The sequence below is a fragment of the Dermacentor variabilis genome, chromosome 1 (assembly GCF_050947875.1).
Source record: "Dermacentor variabilis isolate Ectoservices chromosome 1, ASM5094787v1, whole genome shotgun sequence".
Classification (NCBI taxonomy): Eukaryota; Metazoa; Arthropoda; class Arachnida; order Ixodida; family Ixodidae; genus Dermacentor; species Dermacentor variabilis.
The window spans coordinates 181,455,099-181,476,869 of NC_134568.1; the positions used below are offsets into that span (position 1 = coordinate 181,455,099).

Consider the following 21,771-nt stretch of genomic DNA (forward strand, 5'->3'; position numbering starts at 1 on the left):
TAGTCGTAAATCATAATTATCTTAAACCTACATTTCTTCATTGTTATGCACTGTTATGATAGCCATTATCTGATGAGAGAGTAGCGGAAGCACCCATCCTTGTCGTACTAATGAATTCGTATATGACAAACGAGGTGCGAGTAATTTGGCTATCTGCGCCGCTGGTGCCGCTAAACGAGTAGAAAGGCTCTAGCTGAACACTTTTCGGAATGTAGTGAAAGGAAGACTGGGATACGGGGGAAATTTTGCTTGATGAGGTGTGCTTCCTCCAAGGTAGCTTCGCCGTTGATGCTATGCAAAATTGTGTCTTATTATTCGGGGTCATTGGGCTAAAATTTTACCATGCGGTATTTTTCTCAGCACACGTCATACTTTCCTCCCGACCTTGAAGTCACTAAGAGCAGGTTGAGGAGCCTACTCGTAGCCATCATCTGTTTGTTTCACTCGCGCGGAAAACTCGCACAACAGTCCATTAAAATTCCATCAAGCATCGCACGCGGATGCTTCGGCCATTTCGTTTCGCTCTTGATCAATACTCCATCTACTAATGGAAGTTGATGGCAGCGACGAAAGGGCAATCTAGCCGGCGAGACCGAGAACACTTTGCTGCACCATGGCCCCACACAGTGCTCATCGCTTCCGATGTGCGTAAGATGAGCTCGCTAAATGTGCTAAGGACTTGATCTTAGCATTTCACTTTACTATTTAAGAGCACGAGTGTTTCTGTCTTGGACGCACGGAAGTGTATGCGGGTGCTTATAATTTATTTAATATATCGTTCGCAAAGAGCAGAGCTTTTTCACCTGTAACAGATATGAGCCAACATAACTCAATGAAGCTTTCTGAAGATTAGTTCTTCACTTATGAAAAAAAATCGTCAATTTCGTGGCACAGTTTTAATTGACATAACAAATAGTACCGAATATTTGTAATTATGAACCTACAAAAATAAAAGTTGCCGGTAATGTAATTTTTCTTTTTTTCTGATGAGCCGTTCATTGGAGAAGAATTACAAGAAGAAAGGAAGCCTGAAATTCTGCACACTCCGTGTAATCGTCATCCCTTCTTCAAATGACGTCATGTGCAACAATGTAGCACTAAATGTAGCTCTAAAGGATCAGCACCAGCGTTATCACGAATTTAGATCACCCTGCACACAATACATAGGCAACAGTCATTTCCTTTCCTATAGTACTTTAAGAAATAAGCATATTTATATGAGCATCAATGTCTGCGCATGGCGCTTTAAGCCACTGTTGTGTGTTCTCGCCTTCTTCCGACTCTTTCGCATTTACTAAAACGCTGATACAGGGGAATGATCGCGTCTGTTCCCTGTGCGGTAGTACACGCACGTCTCGATGATGAAGGAAAAAGAAAACAGCAACTCAAGAGAGGAGCTCGAAGCGCTGTGGGGTGCTCGCGCTGAGCGTAACGATAAATGAAGAGGAAAGGCTTCCCGGGTTCCTAGCGAGCAAATGAAGCGTATCATGCGTAATATTGCAAGGAGTTTCATTTTCCCGTGAGTTAAGAGGCTCGGAGCTAGTACCGGGTTAAGAAGGTAGCGATTAGATAAGGTTTGCCCGATAAATTACTTACACGTACGTCGTATCACAGGAAGGTGTGCTCTTTTTCATTTCTGTCTTTCTTTCTTTCTTCAAGCGCGTATGCGGTTTTTTTTTTGGACATCGTATAGCGAGTTTAGCGACTTTCTATGAAACCCCTATTATTTTTACAACTCAAACGTTACGTGTCTTTTGTGAAACCATTGAATAAATAATGCGGTCATGCGTTAAGAGGTCTGTGTGCTTTTGAGGTGCGTAAGGGTCGACTATATTATTACAGGTGTCATAAAGAGATTTATTGTTTTGTTACGAAAAACAAAGAGGCGCTGACCCACCTTATATCTTGTGTCCCAATAAGCGCGCATTTGAACACCCATTGAAGCCAGGAATCCGCCGAAACCGGCGACAAGGCTATGCACGTCATCGACGTGGTGGAAACCGAAACACACGTCCTTCAATTTCCATTGTTTTCCGTCGTACGCACGCAACACCATTTACAGACATCTAGCAAATGCGATCACACTTCTTTGGGCGTCATGAGGGGGGGAAGGGAGGAAAAGACCTCCGATTCTGCAATAGCATTCTGACGAGTTCACGCAACATCATTGTGGTCTGCCAGAGCGATAGTGTGCCTTCGTGAAAAAGGCTGAATAATGTAATTTCTTTAGCTGTCTTGCTTAGACAGCCTCAGATGCAATGACTTATTCATGGTGACATTAGAGTCGGGCGACTGTTGTAATGAACTAATTTTGTAAGTGCTTCTTTGGCTGCCCGCCGAAGTTTTGCTGGCCAGGAGAACGAGTTTTCAGAAACCACGAGATAAACCTAATTGCGACTTTCTATTGCTCCTGTAGTAAAAAGACAACCCATATTACCTTCTTTCTTCACTATTTGTGTAGAAACTCCACATAGCAGAGAACTGCAAACAGTAATTCTATATAAATTTCAGATTATCTTATTGTTGTCGACGAGATATGTCTGTACAATAAAAGACTGTGAGACTTCACAACACCCGTCTAAAACAGTTGGTATAAATTTATCTTCCTTCAGAATTGCCGTTCTGCGTTAAGGAACATATACTGGTTACGCGGTGTCGGTGAATTTTGTCGTCGGCAATGTCTAATGAAAACCACACTGCTATTGCATTAGACAGTTCTAGGTGACAATTTGAGATGTATATTAAGAAATTGCACAGTACCGTTAAGCTCAGAGAGAGAGGGAGGGGGGAAAGGCAGAGACGTCAACCAGAGGCGAGTTTCCGGTTTGCTAGCCTTTACTAAGGTGAGGGATCTAGGGGTTGTAAAGAGGACAAAGAGCGAGAAGAAAAAGAAAGGGGAAAAGCAAAAAGAAAATAAAAGAAAATAGCGAAACGGGTAACATAAAAGGCGTTCCAATCACAGGCGTTCACACAGGCCGGTCGATCTCGAGAAGCGTAGTAGCGCTTGCACGGCCGCTCAGCTCAGCGTGGCAGCGGATTGACGCCGAGCGCAGCCCTGGTTCCGCGACCAAGTCGACTGAGCGGAGCCTGGCGGTGCGCGTCGACTTGGTGTCATCGTCATTTTGTGGGTGAACTCTCTGCGCGTCACTTCCGTATTTGCAAGTCGGACCTTTGAAGATGCGACACCAACGCAGTACTCAGTTTTGTTGGAGCGCGTGAAAAGAGAGCGGGATGAGCCGTGAGCCTAGAGATTCATATTAAAATTACGAGAAGGAACTCAGGTGTGGCGATCGTCTGACTACAATGGAAATGATGGACTTCTCTGATCTTCGGGCTTCTGTACCTTCAGGCGTTCTTGTGTATATGCTTGCAATACACTTTATACGCCTTTAATACATACATAATCGTGCAAACTGCGCCATTTATAACCCACTATCTTGTTGGAAATAATCTGTTAATTTGTAAAGTAAAAAAAGCCGTTTCAAACTGTAAGCACGAATCTTAGAGAAATTCATGTATAGTACCCATCATTCCCACGTTGGCTGAAGCGCCTTACCTGCAGCTCCCGTACACAATAGCGCCCAAGTTCTCTCTAGTAATTTTTGTAGAAAACACTGTGGCCGTAAGCGGCGCTTAGCTAACTGGCCATTGCTATGAGGCCGACAGTAACGTCTACACTCTTAGGCAAAGTTATCAGAAGGGGCACTCCAAAGGGTGTAAACTGTTCTACGCTGATAACGCGCGTGCCGTTCGTTACTGGAAAGTACCGGGCTCGCAGCGTTAAAGAAAGGAAACGCATCAAGGCAGATAACGATTATTGTTGTGTGGCAGAAGGGGCATGCCAAAGGGTGTAACTTTGCCTAAGAGTGTATGCCATACACTGATGTACCACAACTACGCTTACGCGGTTAGACATCATCTGCAGCGAAGCACGTAGAGACGTGGGCAACCTTCTTTTTACAGAGAAGCTGTGTATGGCCACATTCCAAGTGGATCGATGACCGTAGCCCAAAAACGTGGACCGATTCCAATGATAGTGCTATAGCGGGCCGACTGGTGGCGGAGGTGAAGCAGGCTTCAAGCACTCCGCCAGCTTGCAAAAATAAGTTTAATATCTTAGGTCTAAATACAACCTGTACCAGATATTAGGCTGATAAAAACAGATACTACATTTCGACCCGCGTCGGCCATGCCTACGTTCACACCGCCCTCTCTTTGCGTTCCAAGCGCTTGCGTATCGCCTTTCCTTCGCTTCCGCTCTCCCGTGGTGGCCGTCCCATCGAAACGTCACTCGTGGATAGTTTCCTCTCGGGGCGGCGGTCCCGTCGTTCACGCGAATATATATATATATATATATATATATATATATATATATATATATATATATATATATATATATATATATATAACCCAATGAGGGAGTTGGTAGGGAACAAATTCAGTGTGACCTGTGTTGTGTGTGACCGCTTGTGCTTGTCGAGTGACGTCGACCAACGCACGATCGCCTTGGCTACGGTGAAGCAGCGTGTGCCCTCGGAGTGCGGTGAGGTGCGTGTCTGTTCTACGTGCAGGGATACGTTAATAAAAGGCGTCGCGACACGTTTTCAAACAATACATGGGTACGCATACCCCCCGGTGCCCCATCACCTTCCGAGGCTCAACGTCGTGGAGGAGCGACTAGTCGCACCTCGCCTTCCATTTGTGTGCGTACGGCGTTTGACGCACGACAATGGACAGTTCGCCACTAAGGGGCCCACACAGAGAGCTTCGCTGGTCATCCACCTTCACAGAGTGGAATGGCACTGATTTTTTGTCTGTCTGTGTGTGTGCGTGCGTGTGTGCGCCATGGGATTTATATGGACACCGCAGGCAAATTTTCGCCGTCGCCGTTGCCATGTTGTTCCGTATAAAGTCCAAGTGCGACAGGACATCACGCCGTGCACGGTATATACCGGGTGTTACAGATTATTATTATTATTATTATTATTATTATTATTATTATTATTATTATTATTATTATTATTATTATTATTATTACTATTCAATATTACATAAAGGCTTCGTAGAAACGCACTGTATGTTGTGCGTGCAAGGGGAAGCCGACGAGGGTGAGCCCAGAAGGATGATGCATAGATGCGCGCCATCTTCCTGGGCGCTCAATGGGAGATGACGTCATAGATATCTGTTTGCAGACAGCGTGACACCACTGCGAGTGCCACTCGCATCTGCCGCAACTTCGAAGTGGGCGTTGGTTGGAAAAAAACGTTCATGCGACCTATTATCTCAGGCATAAGGGCACAGCTTGTACATCAGCTCCCGCGATCGTAATTCCGGCGTATTGCTATTTTTTAAGTGTTAGCATCTACGAACTGTGTTTAGAAAGTGTAATCGTCGCCGTTTTACCGGCACAACAAAGTAGGATTGTTGCCGACTGCATGGTTCCTTTAAGTCAGTTTGTAGTGATTTCGTAAGCGTGTGCCTCTTCCGTATAGACATGATGTCCCACACAATTTGAGCCAAAGCCACACAAAGCCAAAGCCAAATGACACTCCGGAAGCGAGTTGAAACGAAGGCATAATGTTGGCACTGGCCTAGAGCTACTCAGGCTATATATTATTTCCCCCTTAACTAACGGATTAGTTGTGTTTAATTAATCAACTTTTCAAGTATTCGCTGCAGACCCCAAGTGTGATATGCAAAGTTGTAGAGCAACTCGAGAAACCTCTCAATAAATTGTTTCCAACGCGATATATCTCACGTGGTCCTCTTTTCAGCGTTCCAAAGAAAGCCCGCGAGATATAAAAAAATATATCATGCGACGGGGCGCTTGCGCACTGTTTTTGCGCTGCTCTCAAGCGTGCGATGGATGAACAAGGTCTCCTGCAGCGAGGCTGGCCTGCGACAGGGCGTTATGCCTGGTGTAGGTATCTGGGCATGCGGCTATTATCGCATGACGGTGCAAATGTTTGCTGCTGGCCGAGCGTTGCCGAAGCGATAAAGCGTGTAAAGCCACAAAAAAGACAAAAGCATGTTGATTGTGCTTGAAAGAAGGAAAGAGCCAAGCGCGTGGGAACGATGGAAGATGATGCTACAATTTTGCCTTTGTACACAAATTGCCTTGCAGTAGTTTTCTAATTGAACGATGATCCTACAACTTTAAACCTTAGGGCTCGAATAATAGCGGATAAATTACACGGGGCCAAAACTAACGAATGGTAAAAAAAAAAACATTGGCTGTATTCAAGGAAGGTTACGCATGTCTTCTTCAGACGATGACTCTTTTTGCACTGGCCTCGTCTGCTAGCCTTCTCACACTGTCTACCATATGTTCCTTTTTGATCTCTAACCCCGCACGTGCGCATCGCTTCGTGGTCGCACTATCGGGTGGCCGCGTCTGGCTTCATATGTGCACCGTGACCGGCGCCTCCGCCCCTGAGACAGTGTGCCCGCAGGCCGTTCCAATATACCTGATGTAGATCATACCTTACGTACCTCGTTTGAACCAATCCCAGTGAATTGCAATATACCCAGTGCTCCTCAGGCGCCCGTATCCCTGCGTGTTCTCCACAGCAACGCTATTTGGCTGTGACCAACGTTGAGCAGCAGATATGGTTTACAACAATGAGGAAAGAGCGGATATGGTTTTAACGCGATAGCGTTAAGGAGCTCGTGTCGCAGAAAAGCCGGTGTCGTCGGCGTCGGTGTCGGTGTCCGCGGCGTTGGCCGTGAGCGATAAATCACGGCAGGCACTTCATAAATAAAAAGCAACTTCCAAGATGGGCTGGGTGGGAACCGAACCAGGGTCTCCGGAGTGTGAGACGTAGACGCTACCACTGAGCCACGAGTTCGGTGCTTGAAAGAGGTACAAACACGCTTCTAGTGAACGCGGTGTTCCCTTCAAAACGTGCCGTAGAAAGTTATACTGCGGTGTATATCGGTAATTATGAGCATGTAACTTACAGAAGTCGCATTTACACGAGTAGCGAAGTACGTTTCCGCTACATTTCTTCTGCGCTTACCGCACACGCAGAGCCATCTTGCGGCAAACACAGAAGACCCCCTCCTCTAAATGTACTGCGCTGCCCCGACAGGTGGCGCGCCATGCGCGCATTGGGGCTGTGCGCGGACCGGTGCCAGGCGCGTCGCGGCCCCGACTCCCTCTCCCCTGACGACGCTTCGCCGTGCTCCCACGCGGGTTGCAGAATCAAGCGCCGTTCCTTTCTTTAGATTACTATCTATCTATCTCTCTACCCGTGCCGATCACGACGTTTGGCTGGCATAGATCGTTTCCCCCTCCGAGACACCGAGTTCTTTGGTTCGTTCCGTTTGCTCAGGCGCACGTTTCGTTGCCGCGCCGAACGCTGCGTTGCTCGACGCTCTCCGTGTGATAGGTGGGCGCAAAGTCCGATGCGGGGCGCCTCGTAAGTGATCCCTGCGCCGTAGCGCATTGTCTTACACCCCTTGGCGGGTCGATGGGAACGCTGTCGCGTTCCACTCTTGAAGGCGAAGCTTAAGCGTCCTCCAGTTTTTTGGATCTAGGTACGTCAAGTGGACATAGAAGGCGCGCAGTTGAGCTATTTCAGCGCTGGCATCCAGGTACGCGTTCGAGTTCAATGACGATTGTGCGTGCATATGAAACGCTGAGACAGACTGGGACTTTTACGAAGAAACGACATAAATCTTCAATCCTGGTAGAGGACGTGGAGACAGATGTCCTGTCAAAGTTTTCTTCAGACCCACATTCAAGTGTTCGAAGTGTGGGGGTTTATGCTGAAGTGTCAAAATCTTCAGTGTGGGGAGTGCTTATGAAGAGCCAACTTCTTCCGTACCACATGCAGCTGCACCAGATGTTGGAGCCCCGTGATTACCAAAATAGAAAGGACTTTGCAAATTAGATTATAATCAAGACGGAAGAGGACCCAGGCTTTGTCAACAAAATACTGTGGACCGATGAAGCTGCCTTTTCACGTAATGCCCAAGTCAACATCCACAACGCTCACTATTGGAGCGACGACAACCGTCTCTGGGTTTTGAAGACACATCACCAATATAATTGGTCGGTTAATGTGTGGTGTGAAATTTACCGTGGCACTATCATTGGCCCCGTATTTTTTTTATAACAAGCTTATAGGCGAAAGATACGTCAACGACATCCTTGATGGGGCGCTTGAGAATTTTCTGTGCGAAGTGCCATTGGCTACGGTCAAGGATATTTGGTATAAGCATGATGGTGCTCCCGCGCACGGCAGCAGCAAAGCTTGCGCATTGCTGCATGAAGTATTCCCGCAGCAGTAGATTGGACGGCATGGGCCCGCTGCTTGGACGGCACCGTCACCAGATTTAACTCCCCTCGATGTTTTTTCTCTGGGGCTAGCTCAAGGATCAAGTATACCAGACACCAACCACAACATCAGAGAACCTAAAAGAAAAAATAAGACAAGCCTGCAACTACATCCCTGACACTATGATCGAGAACGCCTCGGTAAATGTGCCTATGAGAGGCCAACTGTGCATTGCAGCAGTTGGTGACCTCTTAGAACACACGTTACATTCAATGGGCGCTTTTTTGGACCTAAGGTCACTGGAAAATCATTCCGGCCCTATCGCCGCTTCCCCACCCAACCACATTACACTGCGCCGGCAGGCTGCCAGTTCTTGCCCATTTCAAGCATCAAAAATTAAAGCTATATGTTCTTGCTCCCTTTCGTCTCCATAGACGCTTTATCGCTTCGGCTTCGCTCGGCCAGCAGCACGCATTTGCGGCGTCATACGATAAAAGTCGCACGCCCGGATACTATACACCAGACATAACGCCCTGTCGCGGGCCAGTCTTTTTTAAAACTTTGGCTCATGTTATGTGGGACACCCTGCATATCAAACAGCCACAAAAATGTATTACTCTTCGAAAGCGAACATTTTGCCACATATGATGCACATTTCCACGGTGCCGAAATGATACTTCGCCTAAATGGCAGGTCTTTGGACAAAAATTTGTACTGCATTGTCGCGAAGGTATTCATTTGAGGCCCATTTACACTGCATAGCGTTAAAAGGTACACGAGGTCCACTTCGGCTACAACTATCAACGATCAACTATCAACTAGAGCCGCACCAAGTAATACCGCCTAAATTCGGATGAAGGAGGAATGCAGAAACATTTGTTACCGTGCTTTGGAGCACTGGAAGATAGCCCAGGTGGTCAAAATGAATCCGGAGCCTTTCCTTATAGCGCCCCCCATAAGCCGGTGTGCAGCTTAGGTATTTAAACACCATTATTTAATTTTGGTTATTAGTCATAGCCATGTGAATGTACAAAGCAAAAGCTTACATAAGTACGTAATCCGTTGCACTGAAACTTCGCCGTGTCTGCTGCCTCCCTTTGCAGTTCTTAACTTTACAAGGTCCATCTTTTGCATATTGATGTGCATCATCACAGCTTCAAGTCCGTGACATAAATGTGAGTATAACAATAAAGAAAAAAAGGAAGTTCAGTTTTACTTATGATTCGTGAGGTCTGCGTTAAAGCACGATAATTTAAGTGGTTTCCGTCAGGGCCTTCCCCATGGTGAAATGTACAGACGCAGTTTCAGCAGCGGTCAAAACATGCAAGGAGCTAATTTATAGTCATAGTTTTCAGTCTATAGATTATACTCAAATGCAAGTTTTTTTCTCTTTTCTGCACACAGCGCAGATGGCACCGAAGTACATGCGCTCACTAATCATCGCGTCTCATTAATTCTCCCCTGCCCAATAATTACAGCTCCTGAAGTTCTATCGGCGCCTGATCACTAAGACGCCTTATCCCACGCAACATGTTCCCACAGTCTCGCAAAGGAGATGTATTGCTAATCGCGTAGTAACACAAACACACACACACAAACACACACAAACACACACACACGCACGCACGCGCACGCACGCACGCACGCACACACACGCGCGCGCGCACAGACACACACACACGCACGCACGCATGCAATGTAAGCCGCTATCGTCGCTGTTTTTCGCCGAACACCTTACCACAAGGCACGTAGCCCGATTCCAGGGAAAAGACGATAGTTTTCATCGCGCAATCCATCACGTGGTTCACGTTCGCAAGTAAAAAAAGGGCCACTGTCGCCAGATTTTCATCACGCAATTTGCCAAACACCGATATCCTCCGAGACACGATACTGCTTATCTAGCTGGCAAGAGAATTGTGGAGATTCACCTAAAAAGAGAAAAACACGCGTCCACGTAACGCGCACCTACACTAAGCACTGCGCGACTGCGGCACGCAAAAAGCTCGCGGCCGCTGTTTTGCCAACCAGGGTCACTGCACGTGCGTCGGTGACGTCACGTTGTGATGTCACCGGTATGGTGTGACGTACCCCAGGAGAGGTCTATTAAGCGCGCTATGGGAGGAGAGCGCACGTTTTGGAGCTAAATTTCGGCAGGCTTCATGTGCGCTGTCTTCCCGTGCGCCCAGTGTGAAAGATCGCTTAATCTGAAGTTTCGAAGACGCGGTGGAGCGAGAGAGAGCAGGAATTGTTCTATCCCCGTTTCAGCCACTATACATAACGCCAGAATTATGACAGCGGGGGCTCGAAGTGATCGAGTGAGGTCTGTTTCTGTTAGCCTGCGCCCGCGTGACAGCACACTTGTTAATTTAGTTAGTAGGCGAATGTTAACTGCGATTTCTACGGCCGATAAAACTACGAACGTTACTTCGTGTGGTTCTCTAAGACATTGATATTGCTATCAATTCTTCGGGTTTTGGGCGAAACTGCGACTTTATTGCCCACTCTTCAAGTGGGTAAGCGTGGTGCCTCTTTCAGAAGAAAATTCATAGCCAGCTTTTGTTTATCTCTTAGTGGTGCTTATCATCATCATCATCATCAGCCTAGTTACGCCCACTGCAGGGCAAAGGCCTCTCCCATACTTCTCCACCTACCCCGGTCATGTACTAATTGTGGCCATGTTGTCCCTGCAAACGTCTTAATGTCATCCGCCCACCTAACTTTCTGCCGCCCCCTGCTACGCATCCCTTCCCTTGGAATCCAGTCCGTAACCCTTAGTGACCATCGGTTATCTTTCCTGCTCATTACATGTCCGGCCCATGCCCCCATTTCTTTTTCTTGATTTCAACTAAGATGTCATTAACTCGCGTTTGTTGCCTCACCCAATCTGCTCTTTTCTTATTCCTTAACGTTACACCCATCATTCTTCTTTCCATAGCTCGTTGCGTCGTCCTCAATTTCAGCAGAACCCTTTTCGTAAGCCTCCAGGTTTCTGCCCCATATGTGAGTACTGGTAACACACAGCTGTTATACACTTTCCTTTTGAGGGATTGTGGCAACCTGCTGTTCATGATATGAGAATGCCTGCCAAACGCACCCCAGCCCATTCTTATTCTTCTGGTTATTTCAGTCTCAGGATCCGGATCCGTGGTCACTACCTGCCCTAAGTAGATGTATTCCCTTACCACTTCCAGTGCTTCGCTACCTATCGTAAACTGCTGTTCTCTTCCGAGACTGTTAAACAACACTTTAGTTTTCTGCAGATTAATTTTCAGACCCACCCTTCTGCTTTGCCTCTCCAGGTCAGTGAGCATGCATTGCAATTGGTCTCCTGAGTTACTAAGCAAGGCAATATCATCAGCGAATCGCAAGTTGCTAAGGTATTCTCCATCAACTTTTATCCCCAATTCTTCCCACTCCAGGCCTCTGAATACCTCCTGTAAACATGCTGTGAATAGCATTGGAGATATCGTATCTCCATGTCTGACACCTTTCTTTATAGGGATTTTGTTGCTTTCTTTGTGGAGGACTACGGTGGCTGTCGAGCCGCTATAGATATCTTCCAGTATCTTTACATATGGCTCATCTACACCCTGATTCCGTAATGCCTCCATGACTGCTGAGGTTTCGACTGAATCAAACGCTTTCTCGTAATCAATGAAAGCTATATATAAGGGTTGGTTATATTCTGCACATTTCTCTATCACTTGATTGATAGTGTGAATATGGTCTATTGTTGAGTAGCCTTTACAGAATCCTGCCTGGTCCTTTGGTTGACAGAAGTCTAAGGTGTTCCTGATTCTATTTGCGATTACCTTAGTATATACTTTGTAGGTAAGCTGATCGGTCTATAATTTTTCAAGTCTTTGGCGTCCCCTTTCTTATGGATTAGGATTATGTTAGCGTTCTTCCAAGATTCCGGTACGCTCGAGGTTATGAGGCATTGCGTATACACGGTGGCCAGTTTCTCTGGAAAGATCTGACCACCATCCTTCAACAAATCTGCTGTTACCTGATCCTCCCCAGCTGCCTTCCCCCTTTGCATAGCTCCGAAGGCTTTCTTTACTTCTTCTGGCGTTACCTGTGGGATTTCGAATTCCTCTAGGCTATTCTCTCTTCCACTATCGTCGTGGGTGCTACTGGTACTGTATAAATCTCTATAGAACTCCTTAGCCACTTGAACTATCTCATCCATATTAGTAACGATATTGCCGGCTTTGTCTCTTAACGCACACATCTGATTCTTGCCTATTCCTAGTTTCTTCTTCACTGTTTGTAGGCTTCCTCCGTTCCTGAGAGCCTGTGCAATTCTATCCATATTATAGTTCCTGATATCCGCTGTCTTACGCTTGTTGATTAACTTAGAAAGTTCTGCCAGTTCTATTCTAGCTGTAGGGTTAGAGGCTTTCATACATTGGCGTTTCTTGATCAGATCTTTCGTCTCCTGTGATAGCTTACTGGTTTCCTCTCTAACGGCGTTACCACCGACTTCTATTGCGCACTCCTTAATGATGCCCATGAGATAGTCGTTCATTGCTTCAACACTAAGGTCCTCTTCCTGAGTTAAAGCCGAATACTTGTTCTGTAGCTTGATCCGAAATTCCTCTAGTTTCCCTCTTACCGCTAACTCATTGATTGGCTTCTTGTGTACCAGTTTCTTCCGTTCCCTCCTCAAGTCTAGGCTAATTCGAGTTCTTACCATCCTATGGTCACTGCCGCGTACCTTGCCGAGCACGTCTACATCTTGTATGATGCCAGGGTTCGCGCAGAGTATGAAGTCGATTTCATTTCTAGTCTCACCATTCGGGCTCCTCCACGTCCACTTTCGACTAACCCGCTTGCGGAAAAAGGTGTTCATTATCCGCATATTATTCTGTTCTGCAAACTCTACTAATAATTCTCCTCTGCTATTCCTAGAGCCTATGCCATATTCCCCCACTGACTTGTCTCCAGCCTGCTTCTTGCCTACCCTGGCATTGAAGTCGCCCATCGGTATAGTGTATTTTGTTTTGACTTTACCCATCGCCGATTCCACGTCTTCATAGAGAGAGAGAGAGAGAGAGAGAGAGAGAGAGAGAGAGAGAGAGAGAGAACTTCATGTAGTCGCCTGCAGAACGACACCATGACTAAATGGCGCCGTGACGCGGGCCCTGACGTCTTCTCAGCGGCTGGTCTCTACTCAACTCCAGCGCGTGTTACTCCCGCGGTTGGTCGCCCTGTGGGGCAACGTTCCGTCGGTTTCGCTCGGCCTTTGTCTTTCAAGAGCCGCCGAGAACTGCTGGACGGCCCAGGTTTGGCTTTCGTGGTCGTAGCATTCCGCCGCAGCCGTGAGTCGCGGAGGAATCGTTGTACTTGTCGAAGCCTCATTGGGGAACTTGGTGGAATCCCATAGGATGTGCGTCAGGGTGGCCCTCTCCCGCTGGCACACGCGGCACACATCACTCACATATAATTTAGGGTATAGATGAGTCATTAATACTGGGGTGGGTAAAGAACCAGTTTGCAATTGTCTGAACAGCACCGCCTCCGCTCGGCTCAGCCCCGGGTGCGGGGGTGGGAAAGTCCTTCGAGCCAGGCGGTGGAACTGGGTAAGTTCGTTGAACGTCGTAATGCGGTCCTTGGCACTACACCACGTTGGACGGTCGGTTGCAGCGGCGCGGTTGGTTAGCGCTCGCGCCACTGCGTGTGCCGTCTCGTTGTGGTTATCGTGCTTCTCGGACGCATCGTTCCCCGCGTGCGCCGGGAACCACTTGATTCTAACACACCGATTCTGTCGTTGCAGGTCAGCCGAGCACAGAACGCGCACAGCCTCACCACACACTTTGCCCTTTGCATAATTCCGCACTGCACTTCGGGAATCGCACAACACCGTCTGGCACCCGGGGTCGGCAATGGCCAGGGCAATGGCCACCTCCTCCGCCTGACACGCCTCGCGGACACGTAAGCTCGCCGCTGCCCTCGTCGCGCCGGACGACGCCTCGATGACGGTAGCTACGAACGCCGCGCAGTCTCCCTGGTATTCTGCCGCATCCACGAACCTTGCGTGCTCGTCCTTGGCGTGAAAGTCGATGAGGGCCTTGGCCCTCGCCGCTCTTCTCTCCTTGTTGTACTCCGGGTTCATGTTTCTCGGGATGAGGTCCACCCGAATCCGGCGCCGGGTTCCGTCCGGGACAGAAACGTCGCTACTCGCCGCTTTCGCTCCGGGCGTGAAGCCCAAGTATTGAAGTATGCGCCTGCCGGCTTCGCTCACAGAGAGCCGCTCCAGCTGGGCGGTCCGTTGCGCTTCCGCAATTTCGTCGAGGGTATTGTGTACCCCCAGGCTCAGGAGCTTGTTGGTGCTCGTACACTCGAGTAGTCCGAGCGCCCCCTTGTAAGCTCGGCGTATCAGGGCGTCGATTTTATTCCTTTCACATTGCATCCAGTTGTGGAAGGCTGCATAAAAGCTTTCGACTTCCTGGTCATCATGACTGCATGTAGGGGCATAGACTTGTACCACCTTCAATTTGTACCTCTTATTAAGTTTCACAACAAGACCTGCCACCCTCTCGTTAATGCTATAGAATTCCTGTATGTTACCAGCTATTTCCTTATTAATCAGGAATCCGACTCCTAGTTCTCGTCTCTCCGCTAAGCCCCGGTAACACAGTACATTCCCGCTTTTTAGCACTGTATATGCTTCTTTTGTCCTCCTAACCTCACTGAGCCCTATTATATCCCATTTACTACCCTCTAATTCCTCCAATAACACTGCTAGACTCGCGTCACTAGATAGCGTTCTAACGTTAAACGTTGCCAGGTTCAGATTCCAATGGCGGCCTGTCCGGAGCCAGGTATTCTTAGCACCCTCTGCAGCGTCACAGACCTGACCGCCGCCGTGGTCAGTTGCTTCGCGGCTGCTGGGGACTGAGGGCCGGGGTTTGATTGTTGTATTCATATAGGAGGTTGTGGCCAAGTACTGCACCAGGGTGGCCAATCCTGCTCTGGTGAGAGAGTGCGTTACCGGTTCTGGTCACCGGGATCAGGCCGCACTCCAGGCCTGTTTGTGCAATTTTCTCAACACACGTTTTTTTTGTATTTTCCGGTGCAGAATTGCGCGGCACCGGGATTTGAATCACGGTCCTCTTGCACTGGAGACGGATACTCTACCGTCCCCGCAGCAGTTAAATTAAAAATTAATTTATGGGGTTTTGCGTGACAAAACCACTTTCTGATTATGCACGCCGTAGTGGAGGACTCCGAAAATTTCGACCACCTGGGGTTCTTTAACGTGCACCTAATTCTAAGTACACGGGTGTTTTCGCATTTCGCCCCCATCGAAATGCGGCCGCCGTGGCCGGGGTCCGATCCCGCGACCTCGTGCTCAGCAGTCTAACACCATAACCACTGAGCAACCACGGCGGGTCCCGCAGGAGTTGTACGCCTCATTTAGCCTACAGTGGTGCCCTATTTGATCAGTCAAGGTGGACCAATCTGAGCTCGGTTATACCGCATGGATGGCACTCGGCTAGATAACCTGGTATTTATGACCTGCACATGTGTGGCCACACATAATTGAGGATATATAATTTTTTTAAAAGGGTTTCCGTACAGTGATAAAATGAAGGAAAAGACATTAAAAAGAAAGAAAAAAAAGGAACATAACATGTGATTTGAACTTGTGATCCTTCAATGTTGCCCGGAAAGGTAGCTCAGTCGGTTGGTTCGTCAAGCCAACGGTTACTATCAAGCGCCATAGCTCCTGCTCCGAGCCTCATACTTATGTGGAAAGGGACTGATGTTGTCCGCGAGTGGTTGGAAGGCATAATTCTTGGAAAAATGGCCGCCAGAGGAGCAGCGTGAACTCGAGCGGCTTTAGAGACTAGGAAAACTGCCTTAAAATATTTAGACTTTAGGGGAAGCTTCGTTAACAAATTATAACACGGCAATCAGCACTCGAATACGACGAGAGAAATTATTGAGACGTGGAAAATTCCCTTGAGATAAATCTGGTTTGCGAGACAAATGCGTGTATGTATTGAATCTCTTAAAAGATGAGGGGGGAAATATGCGCTCACTGAGAGGGCATCGTCAGCACGAGACCACCACCAGGCACCTTACTGAGATGTGGAGAGCTTCGCGGCCGGAACGAAGCCTCCCCTCTCCGCCGGCCAAGAGAGGAAAACGCGCTTTCCGGTCGCTCAAGGTTGCGCGGGCATAGTATAGCTCTAGCGTCTAGGAAAAGCTTAAACAGTGGTGCTTATATGAGTATAAAAATTAACATGAATATTAATAATGAACGATCAGCGTTCTTTTTCGCTCATGTCGAACTGCGATACAGGTGTGTTCGCTTGCAGAGGATTGCACTTTTTTTTTTGGTCCGAACAGTTCATTCTCTAGGGATTCTCAAAGCGCCTTGAATAAACGCTGTCTCATGCACTCCCGTTACGAAGGATTCGCCGGCATGCAAAATATTGTTGGTGATCCACTGATCATTTCGAAGGCATCATTCCTTGCAAGATATGTCTCCCTTAGGTAACGAGCACTTGCTCATGGGATACTCTCCTTCCGTGCGTTAATGCCAAAACAGTTCCAGGGTAAAAAAGAAAGGGGGCGGAGAGGGAGGTGGGCAGTAAGCTGCAACACAAGAAATTATCGTGTTGCGCGTTCCTATCGTGCGGGAGTTCACTTGCCATCAGCATAGTATATCGCACGAAATACTTTTGAGCACGCCATTATATTGCTCGTCGTATAAATGTATTGCCTGTGGCATTGGGTAGCTGAGCTCGAGCTCGCGGGTTTGATCCCGACCGTGGCGGCCGCATTTCAGCGCCGAAATGCAAGAAACGCATGTGTAATTGCATTTAAGTGCACGTTAAGGAACCCCAGATGGTCATAAATAAATTCGGAGTTCGCTACGAATTGGCTCATAATCAGGTCGTGCTTTTGGCAGATGCAGCCCCTGAATTTAATTAAATACGCTTTTGAGTCGTAATACCCGAAGAGAAAAAATTTGTGCGCGGGTTATTAAATGGGTGGCTTCCTTGTATTCACTGAAGCTTTTAGGCCCAAAGGAGCAACCTAGCTCTGCCACCTATCATGCATGCGCATCAATAGGGTAAGGGGGGGGATGCCGTTGTGGCGCTTTTGATTCATGGTGGAGATGGTGGGAATTCAATTCTTCCCGCACATAAAAACTGCCCCATTGGCGCGACAAGCAAACGCCTGAAAGGTGCGTAGTTTGTGCACGGGGCCACTAGATGGCGCCACTATGCCGTGAAGGTTGTTTCTATATTCTTGACCCTCTTGAGAGGGAGCACGTAGTGGCGTCCTGCTCACAAGTTCTTCGCACCCTTGAAATGCGTTTTTATTTCTTATTTCCTTTTCTTTTTAGCAAAGTGTTTGGCTCATGCACGCATTGGGGACGGGGGTGGGGGCGGGGGTTTAAAGTATCCGCTGACACTATCGGGGCTGGGCAAAGACACGTTGCGGTTGTATCATGTCACAAGTTACTCGGGCAGCACGTATTTGAGATACCGATACAAGATTCTACCGCAATTGTTTTATCTGATACGATACTTTCCATTTGTATCTAAAGATAAATCGATACAATGGCAAATTTCTTATTATAGATCTATATAACGTAGCAGCAAACGCGTATGCACAATATTTGTTGCTTGGGAATTGGTTGACTCCGGCCAACTTTGTTTCATTTTAATGAAATCTGCGTTAGTATCACAATATGTTGGCCCTTCGTTCTAAAAGTATCATATTTTAATTCCCAAACACTTTATTGGGGTTTCTTTACCTGCTTAACATGAAAGCTCCATATACGCTGGGCTGTCAGCGGTTTTTGCTTGTCACTTTTATAATTCATGGGAGTCGCTGCTCCGCTTGCCGACCAGCAAGCGGGTCGCTAATTAGAAGAGCGTCAATAAGAAGCCTCTGCACGATGCCGTAAATACCGCTGCAAAATTTCATCTTGTCCGTAAACGTAGTAACGTTTGCACAATGCCGGATCACCCGACACGTGCACAGCACCAACAACGCTGGTAGCGACTTTCTTTTTCGACGCAACCTGCGTACAGAGAGAAGACAAAGCTGCAATAACCTTTCCTTTTTTTATTTATCTGCTCGCGTACAGCGTTCGTTAGCGGCATATTCTTGGACGTGTAATTTTTTACGATTTTGTGCAGCCTTGTGCAGCCCAAAAACGCTTCATACGTACTGTAACGGCCCAAAGCGTCTCAGGATACCGCCGCTATCCATTCTACCACCACTTATAGCTCCGATTACCTGGTGATTTGTAAGAGTCAGAAATGTAAGGGTGCGCTAAGAAAAAATTAAGCTCTATCTAAGTAAATTAGAAAAACGGTTCCGTATCACACAATCACAGTGAATACCTAGAAACACGATACAGGCAGCACCACTAATAGCTGTGAAATTTAAGCATGAAGTATTGTCAAATTACCTGCTAAGGTCAGACAGTAGAAAATTCAGTGGCTGTGGAAATTCAGGTGTCTTAGCGGCAGCAGTATCAGATTGAGAAGCGGAGTTCAACCAACGTTTCGCACGGTGAAACGGTGGGTCTAAACAGAAAGCGGCCAAGCCAACAGAGAAATAAATTGTTCCCAGAAGTCCATTCTAAAGATCAATGTACAGGATTTCCTTATTTTTTTAAAGTTTTATGGAATTTGAAAAAGAAAATTATTTGTTGCAGATAGCATAAGTGCTTTTCTTATTAGTAGGAGACAGTCGCCGCAGGATATAGGAAGGACATTGCGCAGGAGACCATCAACATGAGCATTATGTAGCATCGCCATCGACCGGCAGTCGCTACCCCACCGGGGTCCAGCAAGAAAACTGATAATTTAGGATGCGCCGGAGATTCTCCGCCGTAACATTTTCGCTTTCGATGTCCAGCTGTGCTTGAGCTGGATTATCCGAAGCGGCGGGCATTATGAACACGAGGAATCGAAGCACATATTTATTTAATGGACAGAATTTCACTAATAAACTTCTTACTTAATTACTTTGGGGCACATGTTGCAATTTACGAATTGTAGCCGGCGAGTTTGCAAGCACACTCTAAAAATTTTAACACCCTTAAGAGTGTAAATGACTTGTCCCATGGGTGACACCCTTTTGGGTGTATTGCTACACCCCAAGCAAAGGGATGCAAATTAACACACCACAAAAGAAGGGGTGTTAATATGACGTCACCTCATCTATGGGTGTAAAACAAACACCCTTTATATGGGGTGTAATACAGACACCACCCTTTCAATATGGGTGTAGCATGGACAGCAACCTTCCAAAAGGGTGTTATCCCTGCAAGTATTTTTGCGTTCACTACAGCCATGTAGTTAATGGGCAAACTAGCTGTTGTGAATGCTGCCTAGCCTTAGCTATGGTACTACCTTGTTCAGCATGAGCCAGAATCTGTGAGGCGTCGTCATATTGCGCTTCTGGTCCGTCATGTGGTAGCATAACGTGCGACCCTTTCAGGCAAACAATTTAAGGTTTCGCCATTGCAGCAAGGTACACACGCCATGCTTTTCGTAATCTTCCTCTGCAGTGATAGTACACTGCCGGCAGGATGCAGAGCGCAATAACAATGCGCGCTGCACTAAGGACACAGGATCTCCCGCACCTTGGTGCACCAGTACTTATAACCCCATGGAAACAGCACACAGCCAAAAGCATGGTTACATGCATTTCAGAAATAATTAAAAACCTCCACTTTCCTTGGTCAAAAATTTTCGCAACACCAGCTCGACCAGAAGGGAAAAACACCACAGCTCGTTGTTGTAGCTCATATTGAATGCAGTAGAGCGCAAGCAATGCATGGATTGGCGACGGTAACAAGTGCAGTACTACAGAAGCATACGTTTGCCTGTCCAAGCAGTTTTTTGCCGTTTTAAGCACACATTTTATACCTCTATTCATAAAAGTTGTCAATTATCCCCACGGGATGCTTCTACTAGTAATTTCACACATGACTTAAAGGTAGCACTGAAATCCAAAGAACAAAGTGCTTCCACGTCGAATAATGTTTCAGCATTTACGAACAAAACAGCATGCGTAGGTGTGCATGCTGTTCAATATATAAGCATGCACTATTTCCTGAAATATATGTATGCTCCATATACTGCCAGTGACCTGCTTATACCCAATAATTTAGTTTATTTTTCACCATGTGCTTGCATTTAATATTCCACAGGTATTGTAAGTTAAGCTACCAGAATAACAATCAGCTCGTCTAAGGTTACCTAATTGAACAAAATTATTGTAAAATTTGTGACGAAATATCAGAAGAAAAGTATTTATTTCATTAAAGAGAAATGGTTACATAATAATGTTTGCACATTTTAAAAGTAAAAAGGAAGATAAGGAGTAAAACCATACCAATACAATGACATAAGCACCGAATAATGGCACAGGCTTGCTCAATTAAATTTTAAGCAGAACAGTTTTTTTAGATAACCTCACTATGAACTATCACATGTTTTCATTCGAAAAGCACTGCATCTTATAAAGCACAAAAATAACCGGTCACATAAGTAAGAACAAGTCTGAGTGTGTCTTTAACACAAGGATATAAAGTTGGGCGAGTTGGTACAGTAACATGATCTTGGATTGTAGCGCGAAGTGACACGGACACAGACTAGAAGCAGAAAGGATGAGCACTAACTCTCACCTAAATTTATATATATATATATATATATATATATATATATATATATATATATATATATATATATATATATATATATATATATAGGTGACTGCAAAAAACCGCAGCGCATCTAAATGAATATTGAATACATAGTAGTAACATGAAGACGACAAACAAAAGCCATCAGCCATCAACTGCGTGGCAAATCTGAGTGCAAGCTATTCTGTTATCAAGTATACCTCTAGGCATTGCGACCAATGTGCTCCCAAGATGTATGAGGCATTAGTTATTGCAGAGTTGTACGGACATGACAATCCTAGGACGATTATGTTCTTGAGGCTTTTTTCCCCACTTTCCATCTCTTGAAACGTGTATACTTTAGTCATGAAAACAAAAATGCTACAACTGGCGTGTGACAAGTTTTGCGTCTTATTTCCTTGCAGCTCATTGAAACGAGCCACGATAACAAATTCAAATGCTGTTACCTCATCAGACATTCAAATTTCTTAAACACAAACAAAACCAGATAGGCATTAGAGTGAGCATCACTTAAATACATTACACTGGTTTAAAGTTATTGCACCACTTTGTGCCAGGTAAAAATGTTAGAAACATCAAAAATGTTAAGATTCTACGGCCAACCGTGAAAACTAAATAAAAAAAATCATTAAGCTTTCTTAAACGGGTACAGGAGCTTTACAACTGGCCGTCTTGGTGATGGACACGCAGATAGATGAGCAGCCATTCCACTGAGACGAGAACGTTGAGGGCTTCGCATGCAAGTCTGCGAGACACTGCAGAGTAGTTCTTGGTCCACATGAAGGAGGTTGCTTGCAT

General features: G+C 46.5%; 1 pseudogene; it reads right to left on the bottom strand.

The window, feature by feature from the left end:
* Positions 1-4,011: 4,011 nt before the first annotated feature.
* On the bottom strand, positions 4,012-4,191 carry LOC142567662 (U2 spliceosomal RNA; annotated as a pseudogene).
* Positions 4,192-21,771: the final 17,580 nt, after the last annotated feature.